Consider the following 19802-nt stretch of genomic DNA (forward strand, 5'->3'; position numbering starts at 1 on the left):
CTGTCCAACCCTGCTGGAATGCTTGGGATTTCCCTATATGACATGGCAGGCTATCCAAAGAAGAGTGAGGGGCCATAGAGGACCATTATCTGGAGCAGGAGGCAAGAGATGACAGACGGAGAAGACTTCTCCAGTGTCTTTGGACTCCAAGATAAACAGCCAGTAACAAGTATGAGATAACTTGCATGCAGAGAGGCTGACAGAAAAGATGAGTGTCCAAGGGACAAGCCGTGGGAAAAAGCAAGAAGTCTCCCACAAAGCCTCAAATCCTCAAAGCCACTGGGCAGCCTGAGCTAGCATTTGCCTCTGACCCAAAGCCCTCAGGAAGCCAAAAGCTTCCCACCAACTCTTTCAACAAGCCTTCACCCCTTGCTCCTCCTTAGCCTTGCCAGGAACCTGAAAAAGAGATGAGAGTCCCAGGGGCTGGTCTCGACAGTGGAAAGCCCATCAGACCTGGGCTGGAAGGAGCCCCCACTATATGGGAAAGCTGCCCTCCTGCTAGCTGAAAAGTTCACAAACACAAAGAGGCACAGAGATGCTGAGAGGCCCATCTGAGAAGCTGTCCATCCTGCTCACCTACTCAACAGAGGGAGAGAATGCAAGGGTGCGCAGCATGCAAGGGTGCGCAGCATGCAAGGGTGCACAGCCAGGAGGCTTTGTCACCATCCTGTAGGCTTCGGGGAGAATGCAGATCCTGGAATCTCAATAAATAAAAGAAAAATGAGACAGAAGTAATAGGTTTGATGACTGTAGTTTCAGAAAACAGGTAACAGAAAACAGGAAACAGGTAGAGGACACAAAACATCTGAATGAGGTTCCAGAAAAGGAGATATTCCACATAGGATGAAGCATATAAGGCTTAGGTTGTAAGCTATCCATCGCCAAAGGGCCCAAGCAAAACCTAGACTACTCCTGGTCCCAGTCCTTGTCAGGGACAGGGGCCCAGTGGTGTCGTCTCAGCTCCATTCCCTTGTGGCTATGCCCTAACCTCTTCCATGAGCTCCTCATTCATGGAGTCCAAGGACCCCCAAGAACATTCACTGGAAATTCCTTGAGATTTGAACACATCCCTCCCCGACTCCCTATTTCTGCTGCTAGAAAAGATGATCTCATGGGTCCCCAGTGCCTCTCGCACAGAAACCCCTGCTCCGTATCTATCATGGACTGCCCTCCTTCCCACTCCCACCCAGGCTCAGAGCTGAGGGTGTTTGCAGGGCCCATTGTTTTGCTGGTGTCCTGGATTAAGGTTTAAGCCACCAGCTGCCCCAGTGATGAGAAGCTGCTGGGACAGGTCCCCACATGTTCCCCTCCCCTCTCCCTACACACACATCCTGCCGAGAGCTGCCAGCTGCCTGGGGGTGCCACTCCCTGAGGGGACCTGCTGGTAATCCAGGACAGTGGCTATGCCTGCCTCCCACGGTTTCTCCTCATCCAGTACAGCAACTCCCCCTTTCTTACATATCTCTGCCTCTCCATCTCCTCTGTTCCTTTCCTTCCAGGTCTAGTCTCCAATTAGTCTCTAGAGAGTGTCAGTGTCCTCTTGCTACAGCCTGTCAGAAGAGAAGACTCCACAGACCCATTCAGAGCTGGCTGCCTCCCTGTGGGAAGTTCTTTCAGGCCTACCCTCAATCCTTCACCTATACCCTATATGCAAGTTTCGACTCCTCCCATCTGACCTGGGACAACACTGAGTTCAAGTGGAGAGAGGTACGAGGTACAGAAACAGACAGATCCAGCATTGAGAACTTGGAAGACCAACAAGTACAGCTCAACTCCACCAACTCTGTCTCTCTGACAAAGGCACACAGCCAGGGTACAAAGAGGGGCCATGGGCATTGTTGAGTAAACCCTCCTGGCTGAAATCTCTTTGCAAACATGCCCATCCTCGTGTTTGAAAACAAAGAGACATCCAGAAACACCAATTGTTGTTAAAGAAGGCCAATGGCCCGGGGAACACACCAGGCAGAAGTGGGCCCTAGATGGATTGGCTACATCAGTACTGATCCCCCCAACCCACCCCAGCATAAAGAGGTCATTGCAGAAAACACAGTATTGAGGCTGGGCATGGTGCCCACTATGACTCACGCCTACCAGCTCGGCAGATCCCTAACATCAGAACACTGCCCCCAGTCCTGCCACTGCCTGCCCTGGGTATCACTGACTGCCTGCTGGGGGTCATTCTGTCACCTCAACTTCCTCTGTCCACTAGGAAACCCTTATGTGCCTCTCTGTCCACGTCCCTGCTGACAGAAAAGAAGATAGGAGAACAGAGTGGAACCTACTGCTTAGGTTAGTAACACTACGCTTAGCTCTCACTGTGTCTCTGCCAGCCCCTTCGCTCCAAGATTCCTAATATGCCAACGACTCCTTCGATCATCAGCCCCAGGAGGCCTGAGCCCACAAGTGCTACTACCCAGCCTCGAAGTTCCATCTAGCATCCCTGGGAAAGCTCCCACACAAACACACGCTGACAACCTCATCCTGATTCTCAACCTCCTCACACTCCCCAACTGCGAGGATGTCCGTCTGAGAATGCCAGACACTGTCAACTCGAAAGTGGGTAACCCGATCGCCCACAGCCCCTGACGTCCAGTTCCCGCCCGGCTCCAAAGCTGTTGCTCACCCTGGCCGGACGCAGTCCCGGCGCGCGGCGGTCGCTGTGGCTCAGATAGGGCAGCCAGAGACAGCGCGGCTCCGGGGCGCTGCAGTCCACGCCGACGGCGCGCTCCCAGCACCAGCCCCCGACGCCCGCGCGCTCTACGCGCCACACAGCACTGCCCACCAAAGCAGCCTGCGGGGACCCCCGAGCGCGGCCACCCTCAAGGCCCCAGCGCGCACCCGGCCTGGCTTCCGGAGCGGGACGTGCGGTGCGGGACTCCGCGGCTCGGCGCCCAGCGGGGGCCGTCCTCGGACCCCCACGCGGCAGGCGGAGCCCAGGGGTCCCAGCCCGCCCCCCAGAGCCGCGGGCCCGCGGCCCAGAGGCCCCGAGGGGACGGCCAGCCCGCGCAGACGGCGGCAGGACGGCTGGAACGGGGCCGCGCCTCCCGCGCAGCCCGGGTGAAGGCGCCCGCTGGAGCGGGGCAGGGACAAGCCTACAAGTCGCTGGGACAGACACCTCCCCCTCCGGGGCGGCCCCGGCGCCGCGCCAGCCTACCCTCCGCCCCACGCCAGAGGCTTCGAGCGGTCCCTGCTCACACAGCACACACCGACACCATACAAACACAAGGACTCACACTGCAGAGCGATCACACTATGGGGCCCGTCAACTTTACACTCCTGCAGAAACATGTTCTAACTACATGTCACACATGGCCAGCACATCATCTGTTCCTCACAGACCCCTCGCAGACTCTCAGTGTGGATACCATTACTCACATCTGTGGACATTCTCCTATTTAAAGATACCTACCCCATGGAGCACAGCCATTTAAAGTATGCCAGGCCCTTACAGACCCCCCCAACCCGGAGATACCCACTTGACTACATACAAGCAGGATGGTGATGGGCAGCACATGCTTGTCAGGTGACACACACTGCCCACCCAGAAAGAGAGCATGAAGTGTTTCAGAGTGTAAGGCTTCAGGAAGACCCCACTCCAGTCTCCCAAAGGATGTTCATTCCTCTTCCCGAGGGCCTTCCAGGAACCCTGGCATCACCAAGCAAGAGGAGGCTCCAAGCTGATCACTCCCTCCACACCTCCATAATGGGAATGAAATGGGCGCTGGCTGACTCTAAACATTGCTCACTCCCCTTTTCTGGCTCTCCAGGCCCCATCCTTTCCCCAAGCAGAGGCAGGGCTAGCAATGGCCCTGGGCTGTGTGTTCTCCACTGTCATACCCCGAGTTCAAGGAGGCATTTAGAACACTTACTAACTGACAAGGAAATTCTCAGCAGAAGGCAACACAAGCCCAGAGCCCATCTAAGAGGGAGAGCCACAAGGCTGGGCTGTTTGGGAACATGGCAAAGCCCCTGTCCCCACTCCCCAGGAAGGTGACCTATGGGAGGTACCAGATCCAGAAGGGAACCCAACTCTAGGGAGTGGGTGGGCAGGATGGAGGGAAGGAAGAACAGAGGAAGAAGGGTGGGGGTGAGGCCCAGGGTGGTGGGGACCAGTCAGCCAGGGAATGGTTTTGTTCTCCTGTTTCCTGTTTGCTGCTTGTGGGGCCCATGCAGGAGCTGGACCCCCACCTCCACCCTGCGGAAGCCCAACGGGAAGAGCTGAGACTGCCACGAGCTGAGTCAGGACTCGGGGAGAGCAGGAAAGGACCAGTCACGGACAGCGGGGCAGCCAGGGACCATGAAACCGAGTCTACATTTCTCCCAGCCTCTGGAAAACTAGAACCAAACCTGTGGATCTGACCACCTCCTGCTCGGCCTCTGCTTGTCAGCTCCTCCCAAAGGTCATTCCAGAGACTAGGCGGCCATCCCACTAAGATGGACTCAGCCATGTGGACTCTGGGGCCCAGAGTAGAATGCAGAGGCACAGGGATGCCCATGACTTCCTCATCAGGCCTCCTCATTAAGTTCCCCCAGCTGCCTAACTGCCACCTTATGTAGCTGTGGCTGTCCTGGAACTTGAGGCATAGACCAGGATAGCCCTGAAACTCAGAGAGATCTGCCTGTCTCTGCCACTATGTCAGGCTGCTGCTGCTGCTGCTGCTTCCTCCTCATCTCCATCTCCTCCTCCTTCTTCTTCTTCCTTCTCCTCCTCTTCTCCATCTCCTCTTCCTCCTTCTTCCTCCTCCTCTTCCTCCTCTTCCTCCTCATCTCCATCTCCTCCTCTTCTTCTTCCTCCTCCTCCTTCTTTTTCTTTTTAATTTATGTGTATATGTGCACAAGGTTACACATGCCACTTCCCTACAAGGACAGAGAAAAACCTCCATTCTGCCTTGTGGCTTCTACATAGGCTCTGAGGGTTGAACCCAGATATCAGACTTGTATAGCTAGCACCTTTCCCTGCTGAGCCACCTCCCCAGTCCCCAACTGCCTTTTTTATCTCTCTACAAGCCCAGGTCTTAGGTCTCTCTCATGGCTGACCCATGATGTCTGTCTGATTGAGATTTGGAAGGGCCTGGGTGCTGTAGGGGAGGGCAGGGGCATGTGGCATTATGTCTGGGCCTACAGACCTTGGAGACCAGAATCTTCAATGTCCACTTTCTGTCTTTTAACCTGGCAGATTCAGCAGAAACTCAGAGAGAGGGAAGACAAGTGGGGGAGGGCCTGTGTAGTGTACACAGTAGGGCCTCAAAGCCAGGGCCACAGCTTGAAATGATCTTCTAGGTCTGGGGAGCTGGCTCCCTCCAGTTTCCTCTGGGAAAGGAATGTGGGGTGGGCCCCAGAGCCCAAGGGGGAGGGGCAAGCCTGGGAAATACCAGGCGTTGCTGAGATTTCTATTCCAAGCCTTCCTGCACAGTGTCCTCCCCCACACCCTGCCTGCTGTTTCCTCCCCCACTGCCGGAATCACCCGCTGGCCAGCCCCTCCCAGCCCCTGAGTGAACAGCTGGCACTCATCTTCCTAAGGGTCCCTGCCCAGGACTCAGGACTGCACCCCTAAGCAAGGACACCCAGAATTCTAAAAAGTACTGCTGCTTGTGACCCTTCCCTAAGCAGTAGATATTCACGATGGCCTTTTTGGGGTGCTGGTAGGAGGCAGAGTCAGGATCTTATGTGGCCCTGGTGGCACTGAACTCTGTTTGTATCCTAGGCTGGCCTTGAACTCACAGTAACTCCTCTGCCTCAGCCTCCTGAATGTTAAGATTACAGGCATTTAACCAGAGAAGGGTGTGTGTGTGTGTGTGTGTGTGTGTGTGTGTGTGTGTGTGTGTGTGTTTGTAGACATGGTTTCAAGGCTGGCCTTAAATTCTCTGTGTGGCTGAGGATGACTTTGAACTCCTGTCTCCACCTCTCAAAGTACTGGAGTTACAGATGTATACCACCTAGCTCCCTTTTTTTGTTTGTTTGTTTTTATTTTTTGTTTTGTTTTGTTTTTCGAGATAGGGTTTCTCTGTGTAGCCCTGGCTGTCCTGGAACTCACTCTGTAGACCAGGCTGGCCTTGAACTCAGAAATCCACCTGCCTCTGCCTCCCAAGTGCTGGGATTAAAGGCGTGCGCCACCACCGTCCGACTCCTAGCTCCTACTTTTAAAAAGGATTTATTTTTATTATTTTTAATGTGTGTGTGTTCACATGCACGTGAGTACAGATGCCACAGGAAGATGGAAGCTGAAGTTTATAGCCAATTATAAGCCACTCACATGAGTTTTGGGACTCAAACTCAAGTCCTCTTGCTAGACACTACATACTCTGAATCCCTGAGCCATCTCTCCATCCTCTGTTCTCCTTTTTTTAGGGTGTGGAGCTTGGAACTAACTCATTTTGTAGACCAGGCTGGCCTTGGATTCACAGAGATCCACCTGCCTCTGCCTCCTGTGTGCTGGAAAGAAAAGCATGTGCTACCATGTCTATCTCCACCCCAACCCTACCCCCCTTTAAAAGACAAGGATGGAGAAAGAGAAGGCCTCACTCCTGTGACACCAGGACTGCATCGCAGGGACTGGCCCCACCCCCCAGATCCCTCTACATTACCTTCTGGGTTATCCATTCAACTACCACATGTGGAGTGGCGCCATAGGCCAAGGTGAGACCCCTTGGAAATCTAAGGCACACACAGTCCCTGCCAGCAGGGCCTTTCCGTCAGGAGTGCCTCCAGTGTCCCCCAGCTCCAAACTCAGGCCCAACCAGCTGCTCTCATTGACACCGGTCAGGTAGTCCTCACACACAAAAGGGACTCCTGACATGCTGTCAGGGGCGGGGACTTCTAAGAAGGGCAGTAATGGGTAATGGACTCCCAGGCTAGCCCTCCAGGAGAGGAGGGTCAAAAGCAGAGGAATAAAAGCCTGCAGAGTCACCAGGAACCAGGGGCAGGGAGGAGAGCTGCCCGAGCCCGAGGGTCAGGGACAGAAGGAGGGAGGCTGATAGATAGCGCTTCAGAGCCCGAGCTCAGGAAGCCAGAGTCACAAGGCTCAAGGTCAGTCCCACCCGCTCTTCCTTCCTCTGCTTGCTCAGCACCTCCTCCGAGACCTAAGGTCCCAAACCACGGACGACCAACAAGAGCCCCCACCCCCACCCCTGAGAATTATCCATGTAGTCTCTCATACCATCAAACACATACCCACACATAGTCACCCATAGCCACCCACAACCTCACACACAGTGACAAATCCAGAGTTAGGGCTACCTTTGGCCATGGGAGCATGTGACAGACAATGCCTGCCCCCTGGCCTAGTCTCCTCCCTCCAGGGCACTGCCTCCTGGGCCTCCCCCACCCTTTAGCCCCATCCACATCCAGTTCCCAGCTTCCATAGAGCAGAGGCCCTCCTGACATGCCCTGACAGGCCTAGCTGACAAGCCGGCCAGGCAAGCTGGAGCTCCCAGCCCTCCGTTGACATGCCACCTGCAGCTAGGAGCATGGGACCCTGTGCTGCTCAAGGCAGCTGGCACCAAGTGATTCAAAGGTCTTCCCTACCTGTGCTCTCCTTCTCAGACCACTGTGCCCAGGGATGGGATGGACACACCATCCCCACCCCTCTCAAAATGGGCCATAGCCAAAGAAGAGGAAGGCTGGGGCAGGGGGCAGGGGGCAGGGGGCAAGGGGCAGGGGAGCATTTTCCATGCCTGACATCCAACCGCCATCTGTCCAGGAGGGGAAGGAACAATCCCAGACAGGAGTCAGCACATAAAATGAAGGTGGATAGAAACTTTCACCCAAAGGATGTTGGGAGAATTAAATCAACAAAGAAAGTCTTAGCTGGGTGTGATAGTACCTGTCTGTACTTTCAACAGAGGAAGCAGGAGGACAGTTAGACCATAGCCTGATCTACAGCGTGACCATCTCAAAAAAACAAGAAATAAAAGTCTCAGTACGGAACCAGAGCACACAGTAGGAGCTTGAAAATGCCAGCTGTTTAATATCTAGACATGTAGCTACTCAGCTAGGTGTGCACAAGACACAGTGACATAGCACAAGCACAAAGAACTTGGCCCCTCCCACAGCTAAACTACAGTGGCACCATGGCTCCTCCCACAGCCAACGCAAGGCTTTTATTGGCTGAGACACACTCCCTTCCCCTGTGGGATGGGAGGCCCACAGACCTGGCCTCTAGACCCTCTGGGAATGGACAACATGAGACCCCAAGTAGAAGCTGCTCCCGGCAGAAGAGGAGTATGCCAGGCTGGCATAAGAAAGCCAAGCAGGAGGGCTGTGACACCGAGGGGGAGGGGCCTAAAGACAGAGTCTTTGCTCATGGTCGGAAATGAGCACTTACAGAACAGAGTGAGCTTGGAATCAGCCACAAAGTAAACACCCAGGACATTGCCAAGGCAACCACAGCCAGTGTGGGTCAGAGCCCACCACAATCCCCTCCACCCCGACACCCCTGGGCTGTCTTAGGTCTCCTGGGTGCCTTCTCCTTCTGGCAGCTCCCTGAGAGTAAGGGCTTGCTGCCCCATGGCATGCTGGGGTCTCTGGAATACCTGGCCTGCAGCTATCTGTCCCTAGAGACAGGAGAAACTGCCTCCAGGGACTGCTGCAGCTCCCCGCTTTGCACAGACAGCTCCTAAGGATGGAGGCTACTGTTTTTCAGAAGTGGATTTGCCCTAGAGTGCTTTGTCCAGAGCAGGCTTTCAGAAACTGCCAGGCTGGAATGACAGTTCAGTCGGTAAAGGGCTTTGGAACCACAGGATTCAAGTTCAAGTCCACGCAAGTTAATAAAAATAAATTAAAAAAAAAATTTTTTTTTAAGGTTCAGGTGTGGCCCTGTGAATTTATAATCTCGGTGCCATCCCAGAGCAGGGGGAAGGCAGAAGCAAATAGCTCCCTGTGGTTCACGGACCAGCCAATCCTAGCCTACTTGTTGGGCTCCAGAAAAATGAGAGACCCTGTATCAAAAAAAACAAGGCCTAGGTTAAGAGCACTGGCTGCTCATATAGAGGACCTGAGTTCAATTCTCAGCAATCACATGATGGCTCACAACCATCTGTAATGGGATCCAATGCCCACTTCCGTCTGATGTCGTCTTCTGTCATGCAAATACAGTGCTCATATACATAATAAATACATCAGAAATTCAATGTAGAGAGGGAGATGGGGGTTTGTGAAGGGGTAACCAGGAAGAGGGATATCATTTGAAATGTAAATGAATAAAATGATTAATAAAAAAAATTCAATGTAGAACTACTACTGTATGATACAACAATTCCACTTCTGAGCACAAACCCGAAAGCACAGAAAACACATGTTCACAAAAGCATTCTTTTTTTTTTTTTTTTTAAGATTTTATTTATTTATTTTACATATGTGAGTACACTGTAGTTGTCTTCAGGCAAGCCAGAAGAGGGCATCAGATCTAATTGCAGGTGCTTGTGAGCCACCATGTGGTTGCTGGGAATTGAACTCAGGACCTCTGGAAGAGCAGTCAGTGCTCTTAACCACTGAGCCATCTGTCCAGCCCCCACAAAAGCATTCTAGGTCAGGCATGATGGCATATGAGGGGCAAAGGCAAGCACGTGTCTGAATTCAAAGCCAGCCTGGTGTACACTGTGAATTCCAGGTCAATCAAAGCTACAAAGCAAGACTTAGTTTCATAAAATAAAATAAACAGAACAGGCCAGGCAGTGGGGTGCATGCCTCTAATCCAAGCACTCAGAAGACAGAGGCAGGCGGATCTCTCTGAGTTCAAGGCCAGCATGGTCAACAAAGCAAGTTCTAGGACAGCCAGAGCTACACAGAGAAACCCTGTCTCAAAAAATTAAAAAGGAAGGAAGGAATAAAGGAAAAAGGAAGGAAGGGAGGGAGGGAGGGAGGGAAAGAGGGAAGGAAGGAGGGAGGGAGGGAGGGAGGAAGAAAGGCCTGGAGAAAAGTGACTAGGAGCTTCCTGCTTTGATGATCACAGAGCTGCAGTTTGAGTGAGATAGTGGTGACAGGTCAATGCAGAAAACACTAATGTCACAGAACTATACACTAAAAATGGTTTCATAAAAGGCTGGAGAGATAAGTCAGCAGTTAAGAATGCTCATTCTCTTCTAGAAGGCCCAAGCTTGGTTCCCAGCACCTAAATCAGGTGGCCCACAACTCTGTAACTCCAACTCCAGTCAGAACTGACATCTCTGGGCTCCATGGGCACCTGCACCTACCTGAACATATGCATACCCCCACACAGACACATAGACATAATTCTTTAAAATGATTTATTTATTTTATGTATGTGAGTACACTGTCGTTGTCTTCAGACACACCAGAAGAGGGCATCAGATCCTGTTACAGATGGTTGTGAGCCACCATGTGGTTGCTGGGAATTGAACTCAGGACCTTTGGAAGAGCAGCCAGTGCTCTTAACCACTGAGCCATCTCTCCTGTCCTAAACATGATTTTTAAAAATCTTTTAAAATGTTTTAGATGTTAATTTTTGTAGGCCTGGCTGGCCTGGAACTCACTGTAGTCCAGGCTGACACAGAATTTAGGAGAATCCTCCTGCATTAGCTCCTAAGTGCTGGGATTATCAGATGGCTCATGCATTTTATATAAATTTATCAAACTTGAAAGACTTGACAAAGTCTGAATTAAAACATGGGGCGGTGGGTATTAATAGAAGCTGCTATGAATTACCCTCTTACATTAGGAGCAGATAACCTAGAATACTGTAGAGACCTAGCCTGGAAGGCCCCTATCCTGGGTGTCCTCAGGGCCTGGATAATCCTAGTCCTGAAGGACCCTGGCTCCAGCCTGTATCTTCTCAGGGCTGCTATTATCTTTAGGGTCCTAGAGAGTCCCACTCAAGGGAGTGCCTGGAGTGCCAAGGGCCCTGACAGACACAGAAAGTCCCTGGTATTGATGGAATCCCATCCCTTGGACACTGAACTAAAGGTGACTCTTCCCAGCCCTGCCCCATGCAGGGGTGGTGGGACCGTTGAAATTTTTTCTGACTTAATGTGGGACTCCTGTTTGAAATCTAACCTTACAAAGCACTCACGGTCTGTGTTAAACCCCAGTGAGCCTATGACCACCTGTAACACACGCACAACGGTGTGCCCACCCAGGCCCATCCCTGTTTCTTTAGTGCTCCAAGGATCTTGACTACACACTGGGGAACGCAGTTTGTCAGTGTCACAGCCAGCAGTGCCAGTGCCCCCTGCTGGCTCATATATGCCACTTCAGGTCATCTTATTTGGAAATGAAAGAGACACGGTGTCATTCCTGGGACCTGGCATCCCAGCCGCCACCACCACCACCCCACCCTCACACACACTCCCTGTATACTCCAGGACTCTCAGCTCCAGCTAAATGACAAATAACTCCACCCCCCCAATCACTTACAGGAGAAAGGTCTCCTGCAAGATAGATCAGTGTCTTCAGTGTCTTGAGGCTTACAGCCCCCCTTTGGTCCAGCAGTACCAAGGAGGCTCAATTCCCTCTACGGAAGACTGGGAGACACCAGTCATTCCTGAGCCAGGGGCCTCCTGCAGTAACTCCTCTTCAAAACCATCACACCCACCCCATCACTGGCCAGCTCATTTGAGACAGACTACAAACTCAGTGTGAGTCACCCTTCTTCCTCCACCCCCCCCCAGTTCTTCTTGTTGTCTTACTACCTGGCACCTGGGCAGAGACAACAGGTGCACTCACTGGTTTCCTTGAGGAGAGAGGGAGAGCTCTGCTCCAGTCCAGTTGAGAGCACATTCCCTCGGAGGGCAGGTTTCAGCAGATTCCTAACATCTCCCCCAGGGCACATGGGGTTCTCTGCAAGAAAAGGCTCTCAGCCTCACCTCTGAAACCACCCACCCCCTCACCCTAGCCCTGCCCAACCTGCTGAGGCTACCTCTGCATGCCCCTGTATGCTGGCTGGCCCTGCCTCTGAGCAGAACCTCCCCCTGGTCTAGCCTGTGCTTTGGCAGAGGCAATCGGAGGAGATGAGGCGATATGCAGCTTTATAAAGTCAGATACCCTCCACTACTCCTGACTATGAGGGAGTTAGTTGGCAGCACTTCTAGGTTGGGCTCCTTGGTCAGAAAGGGACTGTAGGTATCTCTTATGTCCAGACCCCGTCCTCAGTCAGCCCAGCTCTGCCCTCAGGCATGGAATCATAGGCACAACAGAAGTAGATGACAGGGACAGGAGGTGGTAGCCCAAGACTTTAGTCCCAGCACTCAGGAGGCAGAGGCAGGCAGATCCCTGAGTTCAAGGCCAGCCTAATCTACAGAGTTAGTTCCAGGATACCCAGGGCTATACAGAGAAACCATGTCTCAAACAAACAAAGAAGGGGGTGGGGAAGAAGGAAGAAAGGAAGAGAAGAGGAAAGAAAGAAGTAGGAGGGCTGGAGAGATGGCTCAGAGGTTAAGAGTACTGGAAGCTCTTCCAGAGGACCCAGGTTCAATTCCTAGGACCCACATGGCAGCTCACAACTGTCTGTAACTCCTGTTCCAGGGGATCCAACTCCCTCACTCAGACATACATGCAGGCAAAACACCAATGCACATAAGATAAAAATAAAGTTATAAAAAAGAGGTAGACAGCAGGCCCTCTGCACACACAGCACCTGGCCTGTGAGGTGCCGCCCATCCCCACCCTGGTCCCTGAGCCAGTCACAGCTGGATAGGGAATTCTGCACTGGCCCATGGGCCACTGAGGGGAGGGGGACAGAAGGCCGGGAGAAGGATCTACATTCATCACAGCATCCAGGAAGGAACACATTCACTCCTGGCATCCACATGAGTCCTTTTCTAAGTGACCTAGCATTAAAGGTCACCAATCAAGTTCACACAAGCTTTCTTTGCTGAGCAAAGTTATTGAGAAGGCATTCTAGGAACGAACAGGTGGGAGGTGTCATCCACCCAGCCTTCTGCCCACCATCAGGGTGGACCCTGCCACCCAAAGGCCAGGGACCCAGCCCACTTCCCATCCACACCCACTCTGGGTGGCTTGGTTTCCCTCTGAGAGGTCAGTCTAGGCTGATAATATTTTGGCCACAGGTCCTGGAGGACACACCCCCAGCCTCCGCACTCACTGCACCCCCTACCCCACGCTTTGGTCACCCCAGCCTCTGGTCACCTCCCAGTTCCCCGTGAGCACTGTGCTCCCTTCCAGCCTTTGGGCCATGGCAGCATGCTGGTTTTGGAATGTTCTGTTGCCTTCAGCCCCTCCCTGCTTCCCCACCGCTTACCCAGATTCACTCCTACCCACCCTGGAGCTTCTAGCATCCATGTCTGTCAACACACCAGCTCCAGCTCAGCACTTACTACTTGGACTAAGAACCCCCAGGACCCACACAGCAGAAGAAGAAAACTGATCTTATGTGTCCTGGAACTCCCTCTGTAGACCAGGCTGGCCTCAGGTTCAGAGAGATCCACCTGCCTCTGCCTCCTGAGTGCTGGGATGAAAGGTGATGTGCCACCCGCTAAAAACAATTTTTTTTTAAAGTCACTTCACACACATACTGCCCCTGTGCCCAATGCCAGGTCTCTGGGCTCTCTTTCAGTTTCACTTATGTTTATGAGGCTATTTTGATCTGGGAGGCCAGGACTGCTTTGAAGGGACAGTATGTGACCCAGGTGGATATCAGCACACTGCTTCTGAATTTGGGGGTGAAGAACAAGCACTGCTTTCATCGATGGGGTGGCCACCCCTCCCCTCTGGGGTCCCACCTGGAACAGAGACTACTTCAACTCTTTTTTGTTGTTTGTTTTGAGACAGGGTCCCCTGTAGCTCAGGTTAGCCAAGGATTACTTTGAACTTCTGATGCTCGAGTCTCCAGCTCTCAAGCGCAGGGAATACAGGCTTGTGCTAACACACCCACACTTCAGTTCTTTGTCCTTTCTTGCTGGGAACCACATCCAAAAGTGGAAGCATTGGAACATAGAAGGAAGGGGGCTGGGCACACACGGATAGACAGGAAGCTGCTTCCATCTCTGTGGCCATGCCATCTCCTCACATTCCGTGTTCCAGCTACAAGCCCTCCTCACCTGTTTTCAAACATGATACACACAGTACTCATCTATATTTTCCCACAGTCCTCTGTCTCTTCCCCATTACTCCTGACGAGTCTCCCCATCCTCACACACCAGCCTGGCAGCTGAGGGGTAGACCCAGGTCCCACAGTGTCATATTCCTGCCAGGTGTGTCTTCCTGTAGCAGTCACATGTGGCTGGAGCCTAGGCTCTTGGCCACCTCATCTCGTGCATCCTCACTACCAGTTTCTCCCTCTAGGCCCAGCCCAAAGGGACACCGGCTGTCTGTCGGGGCCTTAGTGTCCTGAAGTGTACAGGCACCAGAAGGCAGCTGAGATAAGCTGAAAGGATAAGATGGGAGAGCGGGAGGGAGGAGGGGACAGGGGAAGGCAGAGCGGGATGGTCCTGCCAGACGTGAAGAGCGACAAATATGCGAAGTACGTCTGCCCCGCAGCTATGAATAGTGCAGCCTGGCTGCCAGCCGGGTCGCAGCCCCCCACCCCCACCCCCACCCCGCCCCACGGGACAAACTGCACCGGGCTTGAAATGAGGTGAGAGCCCAGGGAACAGAAACCGCTTCTGCTTGACAGGGCTGAGTCGTGAAAATGAGAGGCGTGGCTATGCTAAATAAGATCAGCAAGCACCTCTTATTGGTGGATCTCTACCTACCGCAAGTTTGGAACAGAATGGTTACTCTACCCCAGGCAGCACCCGCAAGCTGAAGCGGCTTTCTTCCGTAAGCTTGTAAGCCCCGGTCGTCATCAGTCACCAGTCATCGCAGAGCCGAACCCCAATGATGCCGCGGGGCTGCTGGAGACCTCCCCATTCCCATCACTGCCCTAATAAGGTTCTGCTTCCCTGGGACACCATTCCTCACTACCTTAGCCCCAGGTCAGCCTCGCTTTCTTGAAGTTCAAAGGTCTGAGCTCACAAACAGCTGAGCACTGAGGAAACATTTGAACCAGTCCCTGCCCCAAAGGTACATACGTTAAGCTTAAGGACCCGAGAGTCGAATTACAGCCTTACCCTGTCCCCTATTTGTCCCCAAACAATTCAAAATTCACAGTCTGAATCTAGGACAATGGAAAGGTTATCAGCAAGTGGGGCTCTAGGTGGAGGGGTTAGCACACTAGGTAAAGAAGGGTCACAGAGCCTGGGGCTCAGTCTCCACTCTTTGTAACCTGGCCTCACCCTTTCCTTCTCCAAGTCTCCACCTCCTGAGCTGTAAGGGATCCTGCAGGGTCCGCAGACGCAGAGGACTCAGCTGAACGGCTGAACGCCTGGCGTCTAGGAGCTGCTCAGCAAGTTTTAGTTCAGCAATCCCCGAAGGATTTGCAGAAATTAAAAGCAGTCCGAATTTATAAAGATCAAAGGGGTAGACAAACAGCAAACAAAGCAGATGTGGACACAGGGTTCAAAGAATTGCCTGAGCGGAGGATGCCTGTGTCCCGGAACTGGGGATGTGGTGTAAGGGGACAGGGGTCACTGAGAACTCAAGGCCAGCCTAGGAAACACACTGTGTTCCAGGCAAGCTTGGACAACTTAGTGAGTCTCTGTCTCCAAAATTAATAATTAATTAAAACAACAACAACAACAACAACCAGGGGCTGGAAAAATGGCTCAGTGGTTAAGAGTAACTGGCTGTTCTTCCAAAGAATCTGGTTTCAATTCCTAGCACCCATATGGCAGCTCACACCCACTGCCAGTTCTGAGTGGTCCGATTCTCTCTTCTGACCTCCTTAGGCACCAGACACACACAGCACACAAACATGCAGGCAGACCACTTGCTTGCATGCACATCATCATCATCTTCATCATCACAACAACGACAGCAGCAGCACTAAACCACCTAATTAAGCTCAATCCCCACACAAGGTAGAAGCTGAGCACTGCCTGACCACCAAGTATGTGTTGTGGCGCGCACACACATAAATGCAAAAAGTGTTTAAGCGCGCGCGCACACACACACACACACACACACACACACACACACAACCTGTCCTGTGGTCACTGCCATATTGCCTAACACAAAGGAACATAGAAGGGGCTAGGTGTGATGGCACACGCCTTTAATTTTGGCACTTAGGAAGGAGAGGCAAGCATATCTCTGTGAGTTTAAAGGCCAGCCTGGTCTACAGAGTGAGTTTCAGGACAGCCAGGGCTATGTAGACAGACCCTGTCTCAAAAAAAGAGGTGGGTGGGAGGGGAAGATGTTACCAGGTCACCACTGGTGGCTCTAGAGTAGATCACACCCTTGTTCTGTGGTTACAGTCAAGGCTTGCTCTTCACGGAGTTGGAATCCCAGGGTTCTTGTTTGTTTGTTTGTTTATTTGAGACAAGGTTTTTCTGTGTAGCCCTGGCTGTCCTAGAATTTGCTTGGTAGAACAAGATGGCCTTGGCTTTAAACTCAGATATCCATCTGTCTCTGCCTCCGGAGTGCTGGGATCCTATCCTACCACAGGGTCCTATCAGTAAATACAGGCTTCTCCAAGAAGCTTCAAGAAGGTATCACTATGGAGGCGAGGTTTACCAAGGCTGGAACAGGTGGGAGATCCAGCTGAAGTTAGTAATCTGTCCAACAACAGACTGCTAAAATGTGGGATGTGTGGTGTGTGTGGTGTGTGTGTGTATGTGTGTGTGTGCGTGCGTGTGGTATGTGTATGTGTGTGTCTATATGTGTATGTGTGTGTATGTGTGTGTAAGTGTGTGCGTATGTGTGGTGTGTGTTCGTGTGTGTATGTGGTACATGTATGTCTGTGTATGTGTGTGTGTGTGTGTGTGTGTGTGTGGTGTGTATGTGCATATGTGCATGTGTGTATGTGTGTGGTATGTGTGTCCGTGTGTTCAGTGTATATGTGTGTATGTGTGGTGTGTGGTGTGTGTATGTGTGTGGTATGTGTGTGCATGTATATGTATGGCATATGTGTGGTGTGTGTGTACATGTGTGTGGTGTGTGTGTATGTGTGTGTGCATGTGTGTGGTATGAGTGTGTGTGCATGTGTGTATGTGGTGCATGTATGTCTGTGTATGTGTGGTATGTATGTGGTGTGTGTGTATGTGTGTGGTGTGTATATGTGTATGTGTGTGTATATGTGTGTGGTATGTGTGTGTGGTGTATATGTGTGTGGTATATGTGTGGTATGTATGTGTGTGGTATGTATGTGTGTGTGCATATGTGCATGTGTGTGTATGTGTCTATGTGTGTGGTGTGTGCATATATGCATGTGTGTATGTGTGGTGTGTGTGGTGTGTGTGGTGTGTGGTGTGTGTTGTATGTGTGTGCATGTGTATGTGTGGCATATGTGTGGTGTGTATGTGCATGTGTGTGGTGTGTATGTATGTGTGTGTGCATGTGTGTGGTATGAGTGTGTGTGCACATGTGTATGTGGTACGTATATGTGTGGTATGTGTGTGTATGGTGTGTATGTGTGTGGTATGTGTATGCATATATGTGTGGTGTGTGTATGTGTGCATATGTGTGTACATGTGTGTGTGTGTTTACAAGACCCACAAGCAAAGATGTCTTTCTCTCACTTATGTTAGCCCTCCTGGGACTGCCCTCGCTGTTCTGGGATAGGTGGGCCTATGTTGGGCTGTGGGAGGTGATCTCCCAGGCACTTCTGTGTCAGGCGATATAGCAGTAACTACAGGACAGGTGTAGGATTCAGAAAGATCTGTCTATTGAGCTGGTGACATATTTACTCTCTCAGAATTTGGTTTTTTATTTTGGTTTTATAATAAATATACTATTGCCTAGTGACGGCCTTTGAACATCTACCCAACAGAAGGTATTTTACTAAAGAGTTCTTAGGGACTGGAGGTATGGCTCATTTGCCAGAATTCTTTTTTTTTTTTTTTTTTTTTTTTTTTTTTGGTGTTTCGAGACAGGGTTTCTCTGTGTAGCCCTGGCTGTCCTGGAACTCACTCTGTAGACCAGGCTGGCCTCAAACTCAGAAATCCGCCTGCCTCTGCCTCCCAAGTGCTGGGATTAAAGGCGTGCGCCACCACTGCCCGGCGCCAGAATTCTTGCATAGTATGTATGAAGCCCTGGGTTGGGTTCCCGGCCCTACATGAACTGGCGAGGTGGTAGATTCCAGTAACAGCGGCACTTGGGAGGTGAAGCCAGAAGACTAGACGTTCAAGGTCATCCTTAGCTACCAATCAAGTTTGAAACAGGTTTAGGATATATTAGATTCTGTCTCAAAAAAAAAAATAGTAATACTAATTTCCAAGGCTGGAGAGATGGCACCAAAGTTAAGAACATCAATTACCCTTCCAGAGGACTTGGGTTAGACTCCCAGAGTCACATGGTGGCTCACAACCATCTGTAAATCAATCCAGTTCCAAGAGATCTGATGCCCTCTCTGGCCTCCTTAGGCACCAGGCACACACTCGGTGCACTGGAATACATGTAGATAAAACATCCATAGATATTAATTTGTTTGTTAGTATAGAACAAGTTTATTCAGGACATGGGGAGGGGAGCCAGGAGGGTAGTAGAGGCAGAGACAGGCAGAGGGAGGGAGAGAGCAGAGAAGTAGAAGCCGGCCATAAGCACGTGGAGAGAGGGGGAAGGGAAGGGGGAAGGGGTGAGGGGACAGAGGGATCAAGAGAGCAAGAGAGAGACATTAAATTAAAAAAAAAAAAAAGCCAGGTGGTGGTGGTGGTGCACGCCTTTAATCCCAGCACTTGAGAAGCAGAGGTGTCTGAATCTCTGAGTTCAAGGCCAACCTGGTCTACAGAGTGAGTTCTAGGACAGCCAGGGCTACACAGAGGAACCCTGTCTCAAGAAAAAAGAAAGAAAGAAAGAAAGAAAGAAAAAAAGATAAATTAAAAAATCTAGAATTTTTGTAAAGCATTAAAGACACTAAAGATGTATGTTCAAGGGCCACTACAAGGTAGTTACAGACTCAAAAGTGTGCCCCTGTGAGGCTAAGTAGCATGTAACCCCAGCACCCAAGAGGCAGCGGCAAGAGGATCCCCCAAGCTCCAGCCTGGCCAAGGCTACACAGACCCTGTCAAAAGACTAAAATAAATAAAAACACTACCAGGCAAGGTCGCCAAGATCCAAACTGAATCATAATCTGTGTATTTTACCCACCTTGGCTCCTGTCTGACTCTGTACCACACTGCCCCTTTGGCCTGTCAGGGTCTTTTTAACGCTGATATTTTAGGCAAGGGGGCCGTGGGAACCTTCTGGACTGGCAGGTAATGGAGACAGGAATCTCACTGGCCATTGTTTATAAAAATCTTAGTGGAGTCTTTTGTCTGGCTTTTGGGCAATAGGAAAAGCAGACAAGGAAGCCCTTGAGGGCAGGGCTGTGTGGAGCCCAGGGTGCTCACAAGTAATGACCACCCACGAAATGAAGGCTGGTTTGCTTGAAGATCCGGCCACTGCCCAATCTTTCCCAAGCATTTAGCCTCCTCTGCTGCCCCAGGCTGTAGTTGGGGGAGGACAAGAGGAACACTATGCCAGCCATGCCTGGGAATGTCCTTGGCAGCCCCAGGCCGAGCCTGGGCACTCAGATAAGCTAGTCCCTAGCATTGAGGGACCTGGGCCCCTGGGACTCAGTGCAGGAGGCAAAGGCTGCAGAGGGAGGAAGTGGATGAATGGGCTGTCACCAGCCTGGGTGATCTGTCCCCATAGCTCCCTTCTTGTACACCTGCCCACCCTCAGCTGTCACAACTCCTCCAGGTGCAGCAGAGCTCAGAGGCCCATGGCCAAGGTCTCATTAGAGCTAATGAGAGTTCAGGTGTGTAGATGCCAGCTCAAGATACAGGGAGCAACAAAGAGCCCCACCCCCT

At 51.7% G+C, this 19802-nt stretch overlaps 1 protein-coding gene across 6 annotated transcripts in view; it reads right to left on the reverse strand.

Moving 5' to 3' along the window:
- Positions 1-19802, reverse strand: part of Arhgap23 (Rho GTPase activating protein 23) — a 99510-nt gene that overhangs the window by 60003 nt on the left and 19705 nt on the right. The window contains exon 1 of one of the 6 annotated variants that reach the window (XM_076935880.1): positions 2839-3072. The exons of 4 other annotated variants lie outside the window; for them this stretch is intronic. The gene's annotated coding sequence lies outside the window, so the exon portion shown is untranslated. Of the gene's footprint in view, positions 1-2623; positions 3073-19802 lie in introns of those variants that run through there. One more of the 6 variants, XM_034504981.2, reaches the window with a different exon arrangement.

Source organism: Arvicanthis niloticus, chromosome 6 (assembly GCF_011762505.2).
Source record: "Arvicanthis niloticus isolate mArvNil1 chromosome 6, mArvNil1.pat.X, whole genome shotgun sequence".
NCBI lineage: Eukaryota > Metazoa > Chordata > Mammalia > Rodentia > Muridae > Arvicanthis > Arvicanthis niloticus.